This window comes from Haemaphysalis longicornis, unplaced genomic scaffold (genome assembly GCF_048455015.1).
Source record: "Haemaphysalis longicornis isolate Haplotype H1 unplaced genomic scaffold, Haemaphysalis longicornis Haplotype H1 scaffold_8, whole genome shotgun sequence".
Taxonomy (NCBI): domain Eukaryota; kingdom Metazoa; phylum Arthropoda; class Arachnida; order Ixodida; family Ixodidae; genus Haemaphysalis; species Haemaphysalis longicornis.
The window spans coordinates 77639382-77661045 of record NW_027526445.1 but is presented as its reverse complement, the minus strand read 5'-3'; positions in this window follow the sequence as shown (position 1 = coordinate 77661045).

Here is a 21664-nt window from a genome sequence, read left to right as displayed (position 1 = left end):
TGCAGCTGCCTATTCCAGAGTTTCCCATTGACCTTTCTTCAATTTGCTTCTTCCCGACCTTTGCGCTAAAGTCTTCCACCACAAATGTGAACTGCGTTGTTGGGTTCTTCATTGCTGATTCGACATCCTCGTAGCAGCCGTCTACCACTACATGACACACCAGGTTTTTGGTGCATAGGCATGCACAATCTTCACTCTGCTTCGATTGTTTAGCTTGATCGTAACAGCCACGACTCTCACGCTAATGCTGAGTAACTCCTCCACGTTTCGTGCTATTTCTGCGTAATAAAAATCCCATCCCACCCCACGTTCTATCTCCTCTTGGGCTTCTCTGAAGCACCAAATATGCCCCAGAATGAGCTTCATGAAGGTATCTCTTGTTCTAATAAGTTCGCTCACGATAGGATATCCCACTTAACGTCCTACAGCTCGCCTAGTAATAGCGCTACGTTACCCTCGCTAAAATAGTGCGTGCGTTGAATGTTGCCAGGGTGAAATTCCCCACGCTAAAACCAATACATACTACGTTCCGCAATTTGTCTTGCAAAAACAAGAAGCTTACCTGAAGGGGGCTAATTGAGGGTTTGAAACATTTTTACGAAAACGTGCACCAAAATATAATCTCGTGTAAAAACTCTTGTAGCTCGACCTGCTGGATACCGGGTTACCGCGTTTGACAGTAGATAGGGAACCCACATTTCAGTTCGCGTTCCTGTTTGTCTTTGTCCGCACGCATAGTAGATCCTAGGGGAGTAGCTACAGAGCAACAAAATGGGCAGATAAGCGAGAAAAAGGGGTCGTTTTGTTCAAGGCCTCGGTACTAAATAGACACTTGCACTAGCAATAAATAACTGAACGTATAAACGCAACGCCAACTGTATTTTCTCATTGGAATTATTTTGATTAGAATAAAGGCCAACTCAATTGTTACCACATCGCAACTCTTAACGTTATCCTATTGTACCGCCGTCTGTACGGTATAAAATCGAGGTTTGTAAGGAAAAGCTAATGTGTGCTAACATGTTTGAACCAAACTATAGGGCAGTGCCACAAATCACATGCAGCACCGATGAAGTCGGTCTTGCAGTGTGAGTGAACGTATAATTTGCGACCTAGTAAATACCAACCTCTGCTGCCCAACCAAATACATGGTTTATACATTGTGTTTAACACAACACTGTCTGAAAATTGCTCCAAACGAAGTATATACGCATGATAGGGGCCAGCGTGTCGCGCTTTGTAAGGATATTCTGGGAACGAATGTGGCCAGTAATATTTCTAAAAGGAACGCTTGGGCAGTTGGGGCATTCTGCTCAGGAACAACGGAAACACCACCGGAGAGTTAAATAGGGCACACACACAGTGCAATGTAGACAAAAATATGTTTGCTAATAATCTCATTTATTTGGCGCCTACCTGGTTGACTGCATTTCCTTCATTGCAATACTGATGTCGTTTCTTTGACTAAGAATGCGCTTTTCTAATAACGGCGTGGTAATAGGTGACAGGAATAAATTCATATCGTTTCATCCCCTTCACGTCCTAACTGTGTTTTTATTGATTGTTTACAGTTGTGTTAAAAGCAGACCCCAAAGTGCGCAAAGGCATCCTTCCTAAGTAGTGGAACTTCCTTGCTGAGCAAATGCTTTCTTTAAAAATAAAATAATTTGTCGTTAGCAGTTTATGCGAGCAAAATGCTGTAATTTTTAATTGTCGTTTCAGCAACCCGAAAAAATAAATTGATTTCAACAAGTGGAATATAACTATTTGGTTTTTTGAGTGGCATTTTAATACTAAGTGGAAAAATTTTCAAATTTTGTGTATGAGTCGTTTAATTTAATCGTTTCCTATATGTTCTTGTGTCGGCGTGTGCACCGCCCTATAATAGGTTTTTGAACAATTGATGCATGCGCTAAAATTTACAAATGCCCTCATCGCATTGAATGTGCCTTGTTGCAGTGTTGTGTTGCTCAACGTATTGGTCTGCCTATAGCGGGTTGTTTGCTAACTCAAACATAGAATGAGCACTCGTTCAAATTACGTGTTGGTGAACTTCCTGATGCGTGCTGGCCTTTCGTATTACGGCTAAATCGTGGTGGCGCGTGTCTTCGCACCCGATCGCAACCGGCGATGTTTTCACTGCTGTGGCTTGTGCGGTCGATTCTTCTAAGTCACTTAGAAAATGAGTTTGGCAGCTCTATGCCAAGAATCGTTCCTGTTCCGTTAGCTCGCGCGCTTCATAGTTGTCAGGAACAACATCCTGAGCATAACTATTGCACCGTATTGAGTTTCACCTTGTTTCTGAAATCTGTGTGATCCCCTGTGATCTTTTTGTTGTAATATTTTTGGAGTAGCTTGTTTCATGAACACAGGATTTGTTGGTGAAAGTGTTGACTGCCCGGTGTACTTGAAAACTGGTTGGGGAATTATTTCTTTTTTTATACGGTAGCACTGTTTTCAATCGTCGCTGCGCGCTGATATGTGTTTTTTAAATAAATCTTATTTTCTTGTAAGTATGACAATCAACTCAAGGGTTTTTGTTGTGCGCGGAGGGCGCTACAGAAGGGAGTTGTAAGGTTGCAAATACAAAAACTAGTGTACATGGCGAGGTTGTTTAGGTTATGCAAAAAATGCGGTTTTGATACAGCAAACAATGATGTACTAAGAAATTATCCATTGCTAATGCAAATATACAGGTTGAAACAAATAAATAAGTACAAAGGAAGCGTACGAGAATATTTTATTATTCGTATACCTTTCAAAAAATCGAAATAGAAAGCACAATCGAAAGTTCAAGCCAAAGAATATACAAGGGGAACATATGAACAAACGGAAAATGAACTCACTCACCGAAACGAAATCACCACAAAAGATCAGAATACCAAAATACGTGTACTATAAACATAGAAAGCACGGATCTGGACAACCAGAATGAACAAACTCTTCACTGAGAACGAAACTAGCTTGCTGCGGCTGCACGAAATGCCCTCGCATCGCTGATTCTGGTCATTTAGGTTGGCAAGTGGTTATTTTTTTACGTTTTTGGGATTAAAGAATAAAAAAAATATTTATACGGCATTGCGAAACGTTAATATTGTAGGGATTTTAAGCCCTTCGGGATGAATATGAAGGACTAGTTGGCTGTTCGTTTTTTATAATTGGGTGACAAAGATTCATTCGAGCGATTTTTCTGCGTAAAACGGATTCGGTATAGTAAGGGTAAGCTTTATAGATGTTACATTTGGCATGCGGATGTAGCTGGCCCAGATAACACGTGCGCAGAAGTTTTGAACGGATCGTAAAGCGTCAGTAAAACAAAGGAGTACCGGGTTCCATACTGTTCGGGCATATTCTAGTTTCGGGAGCACTAGTGTTTTGTACAACATAAATTTGAGGACTGAAGAGCACCCAGAAAAATTATGTCTGAGGTACCCAAGAAAGCTACTGGCATTGTTAATTAGCTTATTCACGCGCGTTGCCCAAGATAAGGTATGAGTTACGTGGATTTTTATATACGTATATGTTTTAGTTTCTTCAAATTGGCCGTCTTCGATTGTGTAAACGGAAGCATGAGGAGGATTGAGAGGCCGAAAAGTTCTAATTGGTTTACATTTTTAATGTTCAGACCCATTGTTCAGCATCCGCGAAGCGTCGATGCTGAGAAGTGGAGAGAATTGTAGATAGCCTCCATATATGCGCTCTACACTCTACTAGGGAAAAACCACTCGGTCGTCTGCTACGGTACCCCTCTGTGCCGTACTGCTTGCGATAGCTGGGGAATTTCGCAGTGAGAAGGCCAGAGCAGCACGACCATACGCCGTAGCAAGCGACGGAGCTGATTCTCCCGCATAGAGTGATCAGTGCGCATGTGCAGGCTCTCTGCGACCACTTCTCGGTGTCGGCGCTTCGCGGAACGCAGCGGCTACGCGCTCTCCGTTTCCATTTATCAGTGGCCGCACTGTACTTTTTAAATCGCTAAATCAACCAAAAGAAGATTGTTGGTTTCTAATCAATGTTAAAATAATACATGACCCCCTATCACATATCACGGGGTATGAAGCATATTCTGGTCTCCAGTGGATATCTGTGGTACAGTGTGCTAGCGAATGATTGCGAGAATAAAACTTGCAATGTCTCCATGCGCAATAGGTTCTAAAATTGTCTGAGAGCCCTCATTGCGCTTTCAGCCTGCGTGCTTTTAATGTACTGCATCACATGAAAGAAAATTGGTTAATCGCTCGAGCGAATCTCCCAGCATAGTTACCATCATCTGGCCAGTAGCCTTGGGGTAATGCTGCAGGTGGAAGGCCGTTAGAAATTCCGTAGTGGGAATACATATATATGTCTTATAATGGCTCCATGAGATCGTAGTAACAAGCCTGCAGTATGAATACAATATTCATCGGCTAAGGCGCAATGCGTTCGCATTCAAACCGCGTAAGGAGAAATGTGGCCTTGAAACCCTTATCTGTGTAGTGGAGGCTGGGTGTGTTGGTTGTGAATCACTTGACTTTTGTCGGGTGTCCCGGCGTTCGATTCCCTTTCATAGCAGTGACTTCAGCCATAATCCTTATATTCAGGTTCCCTGCTGGAATAAATTACCAGACAAAACACACCCTGAACTCCCCATTGAGTTGCTATGACTGTATAACGGAAGCCTAATACGACCAGCATGATATACGCTGTTTCGGGTTCAAGAACTGCCATCGGAACTGTAAGGTTTCCGCATACAAAGCACGCAAGGAGACCGCAATGGGCCTCCGACGTTACGTTTCCTATTGCGTATACGTAGTGCAGTGATTTGAAAAAGGAAAGTAGATGCAATGTCTTGCTAAAGAATTGCATTTCATCAAAGGCCGTCGAGTTTGATTCCCGTCCCTACTCGTTGTTTTGTTTATTTGTTGAAGGCGGGTAGCGATTGAGGGTGTGTTCTGTGCTCAAAATGCAGGGTTCATAGCCTCATCAAAAACTTCGCGATTTTGGAATAACAAAATGAACGCAAATAATTTCGAAATGAAAAAAATAAAGCGCACGGTGGGGAAAGGAACACTTGTGGGCAACGTGCAAGTTTGGACGGCTAAAACGATTTTAGAATGATAAAAGTACCTGACTCCAAAATATCGATAAACGGAAGCCAAAATAAAGCCCCGACTTTACAAATCACGGAAGGCGGAAATATTTGTACAAGGGAAATTCAGTAGGAGCCGCCATTCGAGGCTTCTTAGTTATGTGGTTTCTTCCCTGCAGAAAGTACGAATAATTAGAAGCAGTTCCTACCCAATTTGAACATTGCTAATGGGGTGATTGATAAATAAGTGTAAATCTAGGATTATTTCGAGTAGTTTGGCTGCTCAGCACGAAATACACCGCAAAGCAGGGTACACAGTGTCTTGCATGAGTTAGTTTATACAGTCAAACCCGTTTATAGCGAACTTCAATATGCATCGTGATTAGTTCGATATATCCAATAGTTCGATATAGCCAAACCCGCCTATAACGAGCTCATTGTTACGAGTTCGCAATCCGCAGGAGCCCCCCACCCTCCTCCTCCCCAACTCGGCATCCCCGCATGCAAAAACGAACACAGTAAAGTAGCCATTACCATACCCAAAATAATGTATTTATTGCAAGAAATAAAGCTACTTTCCGCATTAACTGCCTACTTTGCAAAAAAAAAAAGCGGTTGCTTTTGTTTTCACTTTCCTTTTGGCGGCTTCTACTAGCATAGCATTCTCTGCACGAAACATTGTTTGCACCAGTTCGAGACCGCGTCCTCGAAAAACGAAAAAGCATTGGCTGAGCACCTCGACTGCCGAAAGCGCCTCATTATAAGCGTCGGACGGCTTTCACGCGAAATCAACGGGAGCGTTGGCAGGCTCTTCCCACAGTTTACCGATGCTGCTGTCTTGGTCCGGACTCGCTGACTGGGCGGGTTCCGTCGTGAGTCCCGCGCGTCGGAAACAGTTACGGAAAGTGTCGGGCGTCAAATCGCTTCGTGCGCGGCGCAATGTCTTAGTCGCGGCTCCTGCTCCGTGGTCGCGGCCAATCCACATCTCGATCGCCGCTCCGAGACCATGCATTTCGGCGGCCATTCTAGGCGCGCAGAGTTCGATATATCGGATGTTAACTTCGTTATAAGGAAGATGTTTTCCATATATTTTCGCAACTGAATTATTTTTGTTCGATATATAGCATAATTTGCTCTATCCGGGTTCGTTATAGCCGGTTTTGACTGTATGGCAACATGGAACAGTATGGAATGGCAACAGTATGGAATTTTTCGCTATGCTACGGAGACACAACTAACATTTATGTAGTGCGCAGGGTTCATTTTTGGTATTATTCCTAGCTCTCGAACTCACAATATATATATGATGACGTCATTGGTTTATTCAGCTTTCAGACTGTCATGAATGATTTCCTTGATTACGATCTCCGGGCCAAAGCAACCATTCCAGTGAAACGCAATTCCTGTGATGCTGGTTAGGTCATGACATTTATTCCTGAGAAATCGGTATGTTGGCGTGGCAAGTTTACCTTCGCCATGTTCTCCTCGTGTCTGCTTCTTGTATTCTGATTTGCTTATGACTGAGAGCTTTGGCCAATCGCAATTTCTGGTATTTGGTCTTGCTTTACCTTTGATTTTTTTACATTGATTTTGAGGCAATGTCAAATCGCTGCACGTCAAGCTCCGGGTATCGGTGAGGTCTTTACGCCGTACAACACAGCATTAACGATAGCCTCTAGTCGGAGTGCTGTCACATGCACCACGCCCAGTGCAGCCTGCTAGCCGTTCGGTTCATCGCATAGAAATAGTGACGTAGAGTCCAGTGCTTACTCTTACATCTGCTAAATCAAAAGATGTCAGGTTGGAGGCATCTGGAACCAATATTCCTTTTGGTGCTGATAAAAAACATGATTTTGATTATCAATTTCCCGCGCATCCACCTGTTCGGCTGCAAAGGTGGTCGAATGACGATAGTTTTCAGACATCTCTGAAGCGTAACAGGCTCTACGTTCTCATCCACCGTTCAGTCTCTTACCCTCGCCTGTGCCTCACCGAATGATTATTGCACTAAATATTGTGTCAATTTCAATAACTTTGACCGCCTTCGCAAAACTCGTGGGCACTAGTGTGGGAGTGCACGCAACTGGCCGCAATTTGAAACGCATAGCTTTTATTTTATTTCACAAAAAATTGGAAAGCTTCGCACTTGTGGCTCGAAGATTGGGCTAACAGCAAAGCTGGCGGCCCTACCAAGCTATTTCCTGTTTCGGGAAAGTTTATGCGGGGCTATGCTCGAAGAGTCTGCCAAATTTTCTCCGTGGTTATGCAAAAAGCGTCGGTCAACTTTTTATGTGGTGTCCTCATTGCCCCTAAAAAAGCAATAAACACTCGCTCATTGAAGTTTGTACTATGTACAACCGCCTACAGGCTTCACGGTGAATCTCCAAGATTTACGGAAGGCGGGGCGGCACGGTAATTTCTCGAAGTGTGAGTACTCGTTCGGTAGCCACCCTTCGCCATTCAGTGTAGTGTCGGGCGGAACGCTTATTGAAGTATTGGTTACCGTTATTGCGTCTCAGTATTTCGTCTATCCTTGGAAAATTTCCTCTTTGCTCCGTCAAAACTTCAGCCTCGTCGCATCAAGCGATAGAGCGAGCCAAACCGCGACGCGTTTCCAATGCCGCGTTTGTATCAGTTTAATCTCTCCTACCACGTGTGGCGACCCGAGTCCTGGCTCAGCAAGGTGAGGCAAAGCTACTAAAAAACGACGGGGCCGCCGCGCGCGATTACATCATCGCATGGAGAGGTGTTGCAGCATACGGACAGCAGTCCCACAACGAGATTAAACAGCACTGCTAGTGAAAAGATGTATGTGTATTCGTAATAGAGCAGCGTATCTTGTGTTGGTCATGTACTGATATCCTACGGCAAGCAAGCGTGCGTTTATTATGCGTAAATGGAGTGAACGTGTAGGAACAATGGCGGTGGTTTTTGTTTTTTTGCAATACTTTCTGGTAGTTTCACTGTTTGTTGACAAGTTGTTTCAACTTTTGCCAAGTTGTCCTAAGCCAGCGACGGGCCGTAAGCGGGCGAGCTGGTAGTTAGAAAGGCAGGGATGAGGCACGCAGGCAGGCTAAAATATTCGTGTTATGGTAAACTAAGAAAGGGTATCGCCTTTAAAAACGACACAGTTGAAGTAACACCTGTTGCAATGCTGAAAACATGTCCCCATCTACAAGTGCTTATCCCGTAATATAGACATTGGCAGCTGCAGCCAGTGTATGCAACAGCACTGGCTAAAAAAATTCGGGCTGTCATTCTCGAGCATTGAAATATAAATGCTTGAAACACGTGGCTGCCTACGTACAGTGAAGGCGAAAGGTTGCTGATCCTTATTAGGAACGCTGTTCAGCAGAATTACGTTTCCTTCCCTCTCCTGGCTATGAGTTCCTGTGTTTTGGCGCAAAAAAGTTCGATCAGCTTCCTTTCTTCTGGTTACATCGCGTAACGTTTCGGTGTGACAAGTCAGGCACTCGCTTACAACTTATGGACTTCAACTTGATCGCATTGCGAATTTTATAAAGTGCGCACATTACCCGCTTCAATATCTCGATTTCGGAAAAATGTATTAGTGTGTATCGGATAACCCAGAAAGGAAATAATGGCAACATCATTTTGTGTTTCCATTGTTCATTGATATCTACGTATATCAGACCTCTTAAAAGGAATTTTCAAAAGTAAACGTGCATCCAAAATTAACCAAGTATGTTGTCCACACAGGTTGGAACTATGTGTCTCATTTAAATAAATCATGCTGCGTAGGCTGAGAACACAGGTTTATCTCTACAGCTAGTTCGAGGGAGCTTACGTAACTTCTTTCTGCTATACGTTTGTATCTAGGAAGGCACAAAGCTTCTCATGCCTTTTTAGTGTTTATTCACTGACACTAATGTTCAAAATCCAATACATGCTGACTTCTTACGGGCGTAAATGATCCGGAGGTGGTTAAACATATTACCGATTCCTTCACGATTGCACGCCTCATAGCCTATGGCATAGCTTCGGCGAGCGAAATCCCCAAACAACCAAACAAAATCGCGTAGACGAAGGTTACGTTGCGTTCATTCTATTGTCATAGTAGCGGTCACTCAGAATGTTTTAGGGGAGTTTTTGTTTTAACAAGATGGCATTTTTATGCTATTTATTCAATTGTCTCCCTGCAAGCCGTCCGCTTTCAGCCGTACTAATTGAGCCTCCAAGAAAATGCGGCACCGCTGCGAAACAGAAGCAACGACCGAGACAGTCAAAGGCGAGCGGGAGAAGGAGGGGTCTTGCTCTCTTTACTCACCTTCGGCGTTTAAAGCATCAGTGGTAAAGGCAGAAACTCCGATCCAAAATCATATCTGGAGGTCGATGTAACGCTCTGGCTTCGTACATTCTATTTCCCGAACGTAGAGAAGACTTTATGTGAATTAAAACCCACCCTGCTTTAGCAATCAAATATAGTGTTGAACATTCGAGTCTTCACTGGATATTTTTTTAAACTTAACAGCACTTCCCTGCGTATGTTTTTATCTCTTGTGCAATAAATCAATCACCCGATTCCGCACTCAAGGAGTGAATAAAGGCTGCTTTACGATTCTTTCCTGTGTAACACCGAACAAGATTTTCTGTGACCTAACTTTTCGACAGCATAATATTTAGAATGTACAGGCAGGCTACACCAAGAAAGTAAAATGCACTAACACAGTGAACTCTATGTGAGTATTGGTGTTCCCACAATACGGTCCACGCTACAGGTATACAAGAATGGTTACCTATCCAAAAAAATTCACCATCTTCCCATAGTTGAATCCTGAGTACTATGCAAAGCAGCCATATAGTCGACTCAAGTTCCCGTTAGTTCAGCTGCGCAAGCCCGCGTTGCATCACTTGCAGCTTCTTGGCGGCGTTGATGTTTTCTTTCGGCTTCGCCAGCCGAAGTTCGGGATCGGCCTCCCGCCGCTGCCGTTTTGTGAAGCGGCTCGAGCCCTCTTCTCCGCGGTGCTGTCTGCGACGCTGACACTAGCGTTGACGCTAACTCATCACGGCGTTTCGGGAGGAGAATGAAGGGAGCGGAATCAGTCATTCATACCGCGGAGCTACAGTGGCGCCCCCAGCGGAGTATGCAGCCGCTACCGCAGGTTTTGCCATTCGTTGCGCAATCCCGGAGAGGAGCATCGGACAGGAGAGGAGGAATGCCGGAGAGGAGAGGAGTGTTGGAGAGGAGAGGAGGAATACCTCGCATGCTACTCAGGGTTCGCCTACGGAAGATGACGGCAGTGGTTGAACGCGAAGCTATCTTGTGATGAATTCTTTGGTTGGCCAATCCCTATTGGCATTCTGCCACAATCGCCATCAGGGGAAACTACTCAGGGTTCCCCTACGGGAAGATGACCACGGTGGTTGAACGGGAAGCTGTCTCGTGATGGATTCTTTGATTGACCGATCCCTAGAAGCATCCTGCCTGAATCATCATCAGCTGTGCCTGTCGAGGCATGCGAAGGGGGAGTGTGGTACTCCATATTTCCTTAGGGGAACCCTGAGTAGTATGCGAAGCAGCCATGGCGTCGACTGAAGTTCCCATTAGTTTTCAGCTCGTCGTTTCCGGTGCCGTTCAGCTTGGCGCGCCTTCGTTGTATCAGTAGCTTCATGACGTTGTTTGATTAAGTGAAGGACGTCAGGCGCGTTCGTAGAATATGCTCCCGTCTCGGTTTGTAGCGCAGTGGGAAGAGCGCCACGTACCTCCCGTTGAGGCTAGAGAATCGTGGGATCGAAACCGGGCGTCGCCTAACTATTTCTTTTTATGGTGGACTGCGCTGACGTCAGCCCAAACGCTTAATTAAGTGGTCGGAAGAGACGCACTTGCGCAGTGGATTCGGACGGAGGACAACAACGACGACAACGAGGGAGGGAGGGACATAGCCCCGATCATGAGATGCTTTGCATCTAATAAAAAGGAACAAACCTGCCGAGGTGGTTCAGTGGCAAAGGCGTTGCGCTGCTGAGCACAATGTCGCCGGTTCGATTCTTGGCCGCGGCGGCTGCTTTTCAGAAGGACACGAAAAGCAAAAACGCCTTTGCGACCGACATTTTTATGCACGTAAAGGTCTCAAGGTGGTCAAAATTAATCCGGAGCCCTCCACTCATCCAACACAATCCACTTTAATCCAATCAAATCCAATCCAAATCCCATCCAATCCAATCCAAGTTAAGCCAAGCCAAGCCAATCTAATCCAATCCAAGCCAAGCCAAGCCAAGCCAAGCCAATCCAATACAATCTAATCCAATTCCCCTCGCGAGAGAGTGTTCGCAATCGGAGAAGAGAGGGGGTGAGTGGCGGAAAGCCCAGCTAACACGGCGAGTAGAATGGGGGAGGGGTGGATGCCGATAGCGCCAGATGGATGCAGGGACAAGGCGAGGGAATGAGATGCGTTCGCATCTAAAAATACGCATTTAATATTGTCAACAATTCATACCTACTTGCCAGATTTAAGGCATATGGGTTTCCCTCTGAATGGTTCAGCTTATCCGAGAATCGTATGATAATTGATCCAGTGACCAGGTCAGTAATGGTGTGGGGCAGGATGAAAATGCAATTCATATAGCTGTCAGACAAGGATACCCCTTCGCCGCATGTGTTTGTCTTATGTCCACAATCCTTATTCAGAATACGCTCTGATAACCCCAAATTTAGGGGTCTCCCCTTGCCCGGACAAGGCAATGTTAAAGTGTCTGCGTACTCAGAATACGTCAATATTTTCATCCGGCACACTGATAGCAGCACGGCTGTGTTAAGGAAATTCGAGTCTCATGCTCAACTTTCAGATGTCGAGTTAAATGTCATAAAAGTGCTGTCCTCCCTCTGGGAAACTCTACACTCGCCGCAAATCATAACTTAAAAAAGTTCGAGACCTGAAGAATCTAGGCGTCCAATTTACTGAAGAAGGTGTTTCTCCAAACATGTGGCCCAAGTTTTTTGATGATATTGAAAAGAATGTTGCCCTGGCTAGGTCTTTCAACTTCTCTTTTTCGGAGAAATCGTGTCTGATTAAATGCGTTTTTCTTGCTAAATTCTTTTTTGTCTCCAGTATTACGCTGCCTCGCAATCCTCTTAGTCATAAAGTGTCCCGCGACATTTTTTCTTTCTTTTGGGATGGAAGCAAGGAGCGTTTACCCAGAGTAGCCCTCAGATTCTCACTCCGCTCTAGGATTTATGGTATCCCTTGCATAGCCATCATGAGCGAGTTGTTGGCCCTTAAAGAGTCGTTTCTTTACTTGTCAGTGACTTAGAATCTCCCGGCAGACCTTTGATCCTCTACTTTCTCGGTCCTTCTAGACGGTTTCTTTGTCCAACAATGGCCAGATACCTAGACCCCAGTGCAGCTATACCGTCGAGACTCTTCAAGGCCGTCATTACATTAGCTAAGTAAATTCGTTCGCTGAATGTTATCTCAATTTTGTTAACAAAGAACCTGCCAGGCTGTGTGAAAAAAAAAGTTACTGCCAGGTCGGGCAGGCCTGTGGACCCACCAGATATCCCCTGGTTATGGCTGAGTTAAGGTAGGCTGCCTGAGGACGCCAAAAAATCCAGTGGCAGAAAGCGTGGCGGATTGTTCCCACAAAAGATAGAATATATTTCTGGTGAGTAACACAGAGCTCTTCCTGCCCCAACTGCAGTCGACCAGAATTTACGGCACACACTCTCTCAAGCTGCACTGTTCCGCGTTGCGTTTGGCGCATCCTACACCATGCGGCTCCAAGTTTGGGGCTTGCATGGTATAAACTAAAAGAACAGTGACCTGGCTCTACCCTCGGCAAAATATTGGTAGTAATTGGCGATTATATACTATGGCGTAAAAGCTGCAGGACCATTGCACAGACTCGCAGCCTACGTATGCAGTTGCGCTTGCCTTCCTTTTTCAGACAACACCTCGTAAGCTTTCTAGAAGGCCCGTTGGCCCTTTTTGGTGAGGAAGGGTGTCGGCGATATCGGTCTACTTGGTTTATTCAGGTTTCGAAGAAAAGGGTAATTATTCATGCTAGTTTTCCAAACCTGTGTCAACGAGATTTCCGTTGTAAAAATTGATTTTGGTCTTAGTGCGCTACAGTACGCGTTCTGACAAAACACCAACCCTGTTCTGTATATTGCTGCGTTCTTGAAGCGAATGGTGTTGTATCCTTTTTTCCTTCGCATGCTACTCTTTTGGATGTAAGGAAATTTAAATTGTTTGTGTGTCAATTGTCTATAATCAACTTGGGGCTGTTTGTGTTTCTGTAAGTGGCTGTAACTGGCAGCCTTCGGGTTCCATTAGTTTTGTAGCGACACGCGCTGAACTTTTTTAAATATTTCGGCTTTTTACGTTGTATCACTGATACCAGGATTTTTGTATAATAAATTTATCCTTTGAAAAAGTATGGGCACGCTAAGTCCTATTACTTGTATATTTTACGAAAGTGGATATCGGTGTGGACCCGCGCGCCTTACCGGGACCAACCTGTCCGAAGTAACAATCGTGGTCTGCCTGGGTGAAAGAAAGATGGTTACGATGCCAATGAACTCTGTGTAGAAAACCCACCCCCTTGTTTAACGTGAACCCGTCATATGCTATGTGCTTCACTCGTAACGTGTACGTTCCCGCTGTTATCCACCGCTCTATTCTCAATTTATCTCGACTGCCTACGTTTTTGCATACTTCTCATTTGTGCGAAGTGCATACATGCAAGAATAACTGCTTGTTTTCTATGTTACGATGGTGGATAAAATTTTTATAGTTGTCTGCTCGCATGCGGTTTAGTTTGGCGGGTGGACGGACAGACCGCATGACAATAGTTTAAAGTGCAGGGGTAGTTTGCAAAGCAACAGCTTCCCAATGTGAAGCACATACCTAGATAGTGATATTTTCTTGTGGTTACTAATTAAATAGTGCTGTTTTCATAACAGTTATAGTAAAAACGCGATGAAACGCGCTCTCGGTGGCTATTTCGCAACGCTGTCGGTGACAACTACTTAACACTGGGAGGTGCTAACACTCACATACCTACACGCAGTATGTGTTACACCACACACAGCAGCTACATCTTCCAACGTCATTTATAATTCAGGAACTTACTGACACCACATGGTTAAATTATGGCTAGTTATCGCAAGTTCCCAGACACGGTACAAAAATTTTACTTGGGCAAGGCAAAACCAAGGAGGAAGGTAAAAGCCCAGCCCCTTAATGTGCCTGGAAAACAGTTTATTCTGTGCTTTTGTTTCACGTTTGCAGCAAACAAAAGTGCAGCGTTCAAAGTATGCTCTCAAATTATATTGCGATTCATGCATATTTTGGCCTTGCATGTTCTGCCAGGCTTTCTTTTAGACAAATGTGCGTTACCATTTTCTAGGTTGTGTGTACTTCTATCAGAGCACGTCCACGTTTTTCTCTTTTTGACTCTAAAACACTTCGGCATGGCATGACTTTATTAACTGCTGTATCTGGTATCTAAGCTGCCAGCTGGCACCTATTCAAGTGAGTGGGCACACAGTTAACGACGCAAAGCCTTGAACTGCTTCAGCACTACCATCGTTCCTCAGTTTCATGAAAAAGTGCTGTTAAATACTCATGTCATCTCAAAAATAAGATTTTTATGCCATGTATGTTTTAAACATTGGCACAGTCAGTACAGTTGATGCAGATAGACATCATCAGGCTAAACCAAATTTTAATCATGCTGACTTATAAGACATGAACTAGGCTTAAATACCACTACCCATGTTTGACGCTGGGTGATCTCCTCTGCCGCTGACCTTCATTTGCGGGAAATCTGAAGGACTGTGTGCCCACAGTTCTTTTTGGCATTAGAGCATCCTAGCAAGCCTAAGTTGTCGTTGAATATCTCCTCAAGGAACGAACATCCTAGACACATTTGTATAATACGATTTATAGGAAACGAACCGGCAAAATATGTTAGATAACTGAAACGCAGCTCGAGGGCGCACTAATTATGGAGTGGTTTAGCACTGCATGCCATAAAAAGCCAATAATAAGGAGCACAACTATTGCGAAGCTCAAGGCTTACACTAGTAGAATGAAGTGTCTTGAATACAAATATACTAGCACTCAATTACAGTTGTATATTAACATATCAGACGCCGCTAAATTAAAAAAAACCGGTGTCGCCGCTCAATACTTCGCCACTCAATACATTTTTCTGTACGAAATGTGGTGTACAAATTGTGTGGTGTACAAAGGGTCGTCTCTCAGCAGGTATTATAGAGCTTAACTACAAAATCTGATGAAAAAGCCATTTTCGCGGTTTTAGGCCGTTTCAATTGCGGATACATGGTCCAATAGGGGCAATACTCGCTGCTGCTGGAGATACCATCTTGCTTGCCAGTTGCAGTTTTTTTTGTGAATACCAGCCTGCCCTGCCTTAAGATCTGTGAAACCTGTCAGCTCTGTATTATCTATCAGGATAACAGAAAAAAATAGCCTCACAAAATAATGAATTGATGACGGACACGCACGCAACGTTTCAATTGGGCTAGGAGATACCTCCACGCGTTTTCCTCATGACGTTACATCCAAAGCTAATTTATAACAGGCTAGGCTGATACGTCAAGTACGACCTACTGTCCTAACACAGCTCCTCATCCAGAAAGTCTTTCACCTGGTCAGAAACCCTTTTTTTGCAGTATTGATAAACTGGGTGACTTGAAAACAGTAATCCGCCATCCGACACCTTATTGTTCTGTTTCACCCTGCTGACAAGCATGATTGTAGCATGAAATAATTCGTAGCAGAAACCGCTACTACAACGTTGGTAGCTAAACATCGCTTATGGCACCAAATTTACTCATGACTAGAGGAAGAGAAACAGTTTAAATTCAAACGTTATTTTTGCATATTTCTGAATGCTGCGGCAGTGCATACCTACCTACCTTTGGAAATGGTAAAGTGAATGTATATTTATCCGTCGCGAGAACCAAACTACCGCATTTTGCATTATTTGTAGCTTCGGGCTCTGTGCCAAAATCGAGCATCACATCATTCACGTTCTTATTGTGTATGATCTTACTCTTCATTACGGCGTAGAGTTACTACCAAACAACGAGGGCGTGCATTCATAAAAAATTCCCCCGCATTTCCCCGAAGGGGAGTATGAGGAAGTGAGAAGCACGGGGTGATGCTATGAGGGGGAGTTTGTTGAAGTTTGGTGGCATTTTGCCCGTTAGTTACATTAACACCCCCTCGTGATCACGTTCGGCTTAACACGCCTCGTTTGTCCCTCTGCGGAAATCTTGGTGAATTAACGTGTATGTTCGAGAGATGTTCGAGAGATGTTCGAGAGGGAATGTAATAACGCACACACACACACACACACACGCAAAGTAAAGTGAAACGACAGTATTTATTTCAGCACTTGTTTGTGTTGTCGTTGTATGCGACAGTCATTACGACCGCCTTGTGGTCGCTAAAGTGGACCGTTAAGGGTTGTTGCAGCCGCTATAACGCCGCTGAGTCGCCAACGCACGCCGCTGACGACGTAGTTTGAATGCGTTAAAGATATAAGGCGCGTTACTAACACTGATATCAGCGTCGCGTCCTTGGCATTCCACTTCCGGTCACCGTAGCGTACGGACGCGGAATCACGAGCTCCGAAGGAGCGGCGATAACGGCCCAGTCTGGCCGCGGTAACAGGATTTCTGCCAACGACTCCCAGGATTATCAAGTGCTTTTGCCCCAGTTGCCCACCGGTCAGTCTGTTTTGAATACTGTGTTTCTGCGTGCCGACATGCGTGCACGCCCGTATCGTGTCGAGGACTTTCGAGACGCTTTGACGCGTCTCGCTTTGCTCGCCGACGTGGTGTCATTGGGGGCGTATCAGATGAGTCACGTTTGGGCCGTGACTTTTAAGTCAGCGGAAGGCGTCAAAAAAATGTTAGCCCAGAGTGACGTAAAAGTGAAGGACCGCCGGTGCATTGTGATAGACCCTTCAAACCAGGAAGTTCGGCTGAAGCTCCACTGGCTTCTTTACAATGTGCCGGATGAAGATGTTTGCTCTGCGTTCGCTCCCTACGGACACGTCGTCGAAGTGCGCAAGGAGCGTTGGCGTGTCGACGGCATACGGGATAAGGGCTCAACTCTGCGGTCGGTGGCTCTTAAGTTGAAACCGGGAGTGACCATGGACGACCTGCCGCATGAACTCCCAGTTGGGGGGATAAGGCTTTCGTCGTTGTCGCCGGCAGGGCTCCCCAGTGTTTGCGCTGCAACACCAAGGGCCATATCCGGCGCGACTGCAAAGTGCCGCGCTGTTCCTCCTGCCGCCGCTACGGGCATGAGGCAAGTGCGTGCGTCAAGACGTATGCCAGCGTCACCGGGCCGACGAGGGAGGAAGACCTTCGCGAAAACCTCATGGACGAGGCGGACGCGGAGGAGACTGCAGCCGGAACCACTGGTGAGGCGGCAACAGAGCAGGACCCGGCGGGAAGGGTTGAGGCCAAGGCTGGTCGGAGCGCTCCTGAAAAGGAGCAGCCTGGTGAACTGAAGACGCCTCCCCGCAACTCCTCGTCGAGCAAGGATTGTGGCACCAAGGTGGTGCGTCAGGAGACACCGCCGGCTCCCGCAGTGGACGACGAACTCATGGAACTCGGTGGTGGCGATGCTAGCTTTGCCGCCGGAAAGCGTCAGCGTGAGAACAACGTCACCGGCCAGGGTACCGATGAGTCCAGCAGCGGTGAGCCGCCAGCGAAGGCGGTTTTGAGGCGACGTGTGGGCTACAAGTCCAAACCAAGCGTTCCCCCCGACCGGCCTACGCCGCCTGGAAGGCCCACGTAGGACTGGACTGGTACTCCGCAACGTTACTCTGCATGCCTTTCTACTGGGTTGGTGTGCACTACAGTATAGAGGCAGGGGGGTGTGTGTTGAGTTCGGGGATTAGTGGTTACATAGCTTAAGGCGTCCTTTCATCTTTCATTAGTGTTCAGTTCACCCCATAATTTGCGTTGTGCCACCTTGAATGTACGCGGATTGTCTGAGCGTAAGCGTCAGAACCAGTTGTACAGGCTTATCAACGAGAAAGATTTAGACGTGGTAGCCTTACAAGAAACGAAAGTGGAGAGCGAGCAGAGCACAGAAAGAATGGTGAATGTGTTCAGTTCACAATATCACGTCTGTGTAAGCCACGCGGTGGGCTTATCGGCAGGATGCGCACTTTTATTTCGTCAGAGTTGCGGCGTTGTTATCCAAAATGTAACGTCCAGTGTGCCTGGCCGGTTTGTTGTATGCGATTTTTTGTTATCGTCGCGAGAGTGGCGAATTATATGTGTGTATGCGCCGACTAAAGCGGATGAAAGGAAAGTCTTCTTTGAAGACTTAAGGCCGTGGTTTGGTACAGAGCGGGCTATTGTATTTCTAGGGAATTTTAACTGTGTGTGCTCTGCTCGAGATAAATCCAGTTGTACACCGTTTCGTGATTGTAGCACAATTGCACTGAGCGAAATCGCAGCAGATTTCTGTTTAGAGGATGTGGGGGATGCCTTAGATGGCACAGGAGCGGTACATTTTACTCATTTTCAAGTTGTGTGTCATGCGCGTTTAGATAGAGTCTATGTATCCCTCGACCTTGTACCAGAGTGCGCAGAGTATAATGTTACGCCTGTGTCTTTTAGTGACCACTGCCTGGTCTCTTTCTTGATTGGTAAGCGAAAAGAAAATGGGAACAAGTTTAACTGGAGCCTGTGGAAAATGAATCGCCAATTATTGAAGGATGAAAAATTTGTACTAGAGGTCACTGAAAAGATTAGAACATTAATGGAACAGCAAAATTCTAGCTGTGCCGCTAAGTGGGAGAGATTCAAAGAAGAAATTAAGCTGAAAGCCTTGGAACGGTCAAGTGCCTTACATCATGATAAAACGAAAAAAGAAGCCCTGCTCAGACGCAACCTAGAAACACTTTTAGCACTAGAGAGCCAGTCACCGGGACTGTATAGGGATGATATTAAAACCGTGAAACAACAGTTGGAGTCTATCGAAGAAGTAAGGTACCATGGGGCAATAGTCCGAGCCAGAGCGGAGAAGTTTTTGCTGGGTGAAGCACCAACCAAGCGAGCTCTTTGCTCTGAAAAACGTTACGCCACCAGAAACACAATCAGTGAAATAGAGTTCAACGGGCATGTATCAAGTGACCAGAAAATAATATCGAACGCCTTTTGTGAGTATTACGATAGTTTGTTTGCATGTCAACCGGTAAACTTAGACCGGCTTAGGGAAGATTTTACGCGTTTCTTGCCGGTCATTGACGACGAGGTTAAAGATAGTCTGGAAGTTTCAATTACACCTGATGAAGTTAAGAAAGCAATCGACGATTTAAATCCGGGCAAGTCTCCGGGACCAGACGGGTTGTGCGCAGCGTTTTACAAAGCGTTTCGTGATGACCTCAGTATGATATTGTGTGAACTCTATAAGGAAACATATGAGCGGGATAGATTGCCAACATCTTTCTCAAGTTCGCACACTGTGCTCATACCTAAAACAGATGACAGGGATGAACTAAAGAAGGTCACAGCGTATAGGCCAATCACGTTAACTAGCGTCGATTATAAAATATTAATGAAAATTCTAGCAGGGAGGTTACAGATGGTGATAATAGATAGGGTGTTCGACAAGTTTGGTTATTAACAAGTCGGTGTGTCGTCCAATCAAGGTCACACGTTCGGTTCGCCAAGGGTGCCCGCTTTCGCCTTTACTTTTTTGTTTATACATTGAGGCCCTCTGCGCAAGCGTAAATAACAACAACAGTATTCATGGCTTTCGGTTGCACGCATGTGAGGTATGTGTACTTGCCTATGCGGACGACATTGCTTTTTTGTGCCGTGATAGAGAAAGTATCAGTAGCGCCATTAAAATACTTAATTCCTTTTGTGAATATACTGGAAGTTCCGTAAATTGAAAAAAGTGTCTGGGGTTCTGGCACGGGTGCTGGGACTGGACACCCAGTGTGTTTGAATGTGTCAGCTGGCAAGTTACGCCTGCGAAGTATCTAGGTGTCCCGCTGGAAAATTACCGCGACAGCGAGCCGTACTGGCGAAGCCAGACAGCGGCGTTGCGAGAGGAAGCGGAAAAGTGGGAGGGAAAGGGTAAAACGTTGTCTGTGTTTGCACGGGCGACGGTGTGTAATGTGTTTCTGTTCGCTAAACTGTGGTACGTTTTGCAAGTTATTCATTGTTCGCGTGCAAATGTACAAAGGTTACATCGTGTATGTGCTGTTTTTATCTGGGGCTCGACCTGGGAACGGACAAGTAGAACTAATCTTTTCAGACGTGTGCGTGATGGTGGTTTGTCACTATCGCATCTTTTTCTGCGACAAGTAGTCAATAGATTTTATTTCTTGCGTGAGGTGAAGGACCCCCTACTTCGCACTGTAATTCAGGTTAGGTTAGGTAGATTTCTGCCTCAGTTTGTTATTACGTCATCTTTGTGTTATACCGGAGGACTTCACGGATATCTAAAGGAAGTCGTACAGGCAACACAATTTGTATTTTCGCGGTTTTCCATGGAGTATTTGACTTCATTGTCGAAGAAGAAGTTGTACAAAGATCTCATTGAAATCTGCTTTCCTGTGCCACTATACAGATCCATGTTTCGAAGTGGACCAGGACAAAATGTTTTCAAACGTGTAAAAGCAATGGTTGTTCCGCCGGGTGTTAAAACGTTTTTCTTTAAGCTTCATGTTGGTGTGCTCCCGGTTAAAACGTGGATGCTTGAGAAGGGTTTGTTCGTGCCCTGGGGAGCAGACTGCTGGCTATGCAAGAAGCCGGAAACTGTTGAACATGTATTTTTGGACTGTTGGGATGCGGTGTTTTTGTGGGATGTACTTCAGAGAACTTTAAAAAGGAACTCCCCTTGGATCCTCATGGTATACGGTTTCTGGCAGTTGAGAACGATAATGGAGTGCCTTACGACCTATTGATGTTGCTGGTCCTCCACGGAATATGGAGGTCTCGATTGGCAGCTCGTTACTCGGGCGTTGATGGACGGCCCGCGAGGCAGTATTTCTGTGAAAGCGTTCATCGCATTGTAGAAATGTGGAAGGGTCAACCTTGTACACCCGAGTGGCTGCAGGAAGTAGAGAAAGTGTTGTCTATGGCCCGTTTTTAGACATAATACGCTGGCTTAGGCAAAGCTAGCGTTTGTTATCTGTAGCACGTTTTTGTTATGTCTGAAACCGGTAATAAAGAAAAAAAAATTAGTCGGTAGAGCGTCGCGCTGCGGCCGCAAAGCCCTCGGATCGAAACCTGGCGCCGGATGCTGTTTTTTTTTATATAGTGTAGTGGCCTGGCTGGCGCGCCGAGAGAGGGTGTTGCGAGCTCGAGAGTAGTAAAGGGGCTTTAGGAGAGTAGGCGAGGGGGCAGAGGGGGTGCTATGCGAGCGCCCTCACGCGTCGGAAATCCGGCGCCGTTGCTAGGCACGGTAGCTAGCTCCGTTGCTAGGCTGCGGACGGAGGATGGCGGTGGAAGCAGGAGTAGGCCCGACTAAGAAGTGCTTCGCACTTAAAAAATGACTTTCTTTTTATGCGCGCAGACATGTCTCATGCTAACGCAAATTCGGTTGCCTTCCTTATTAGGGCACG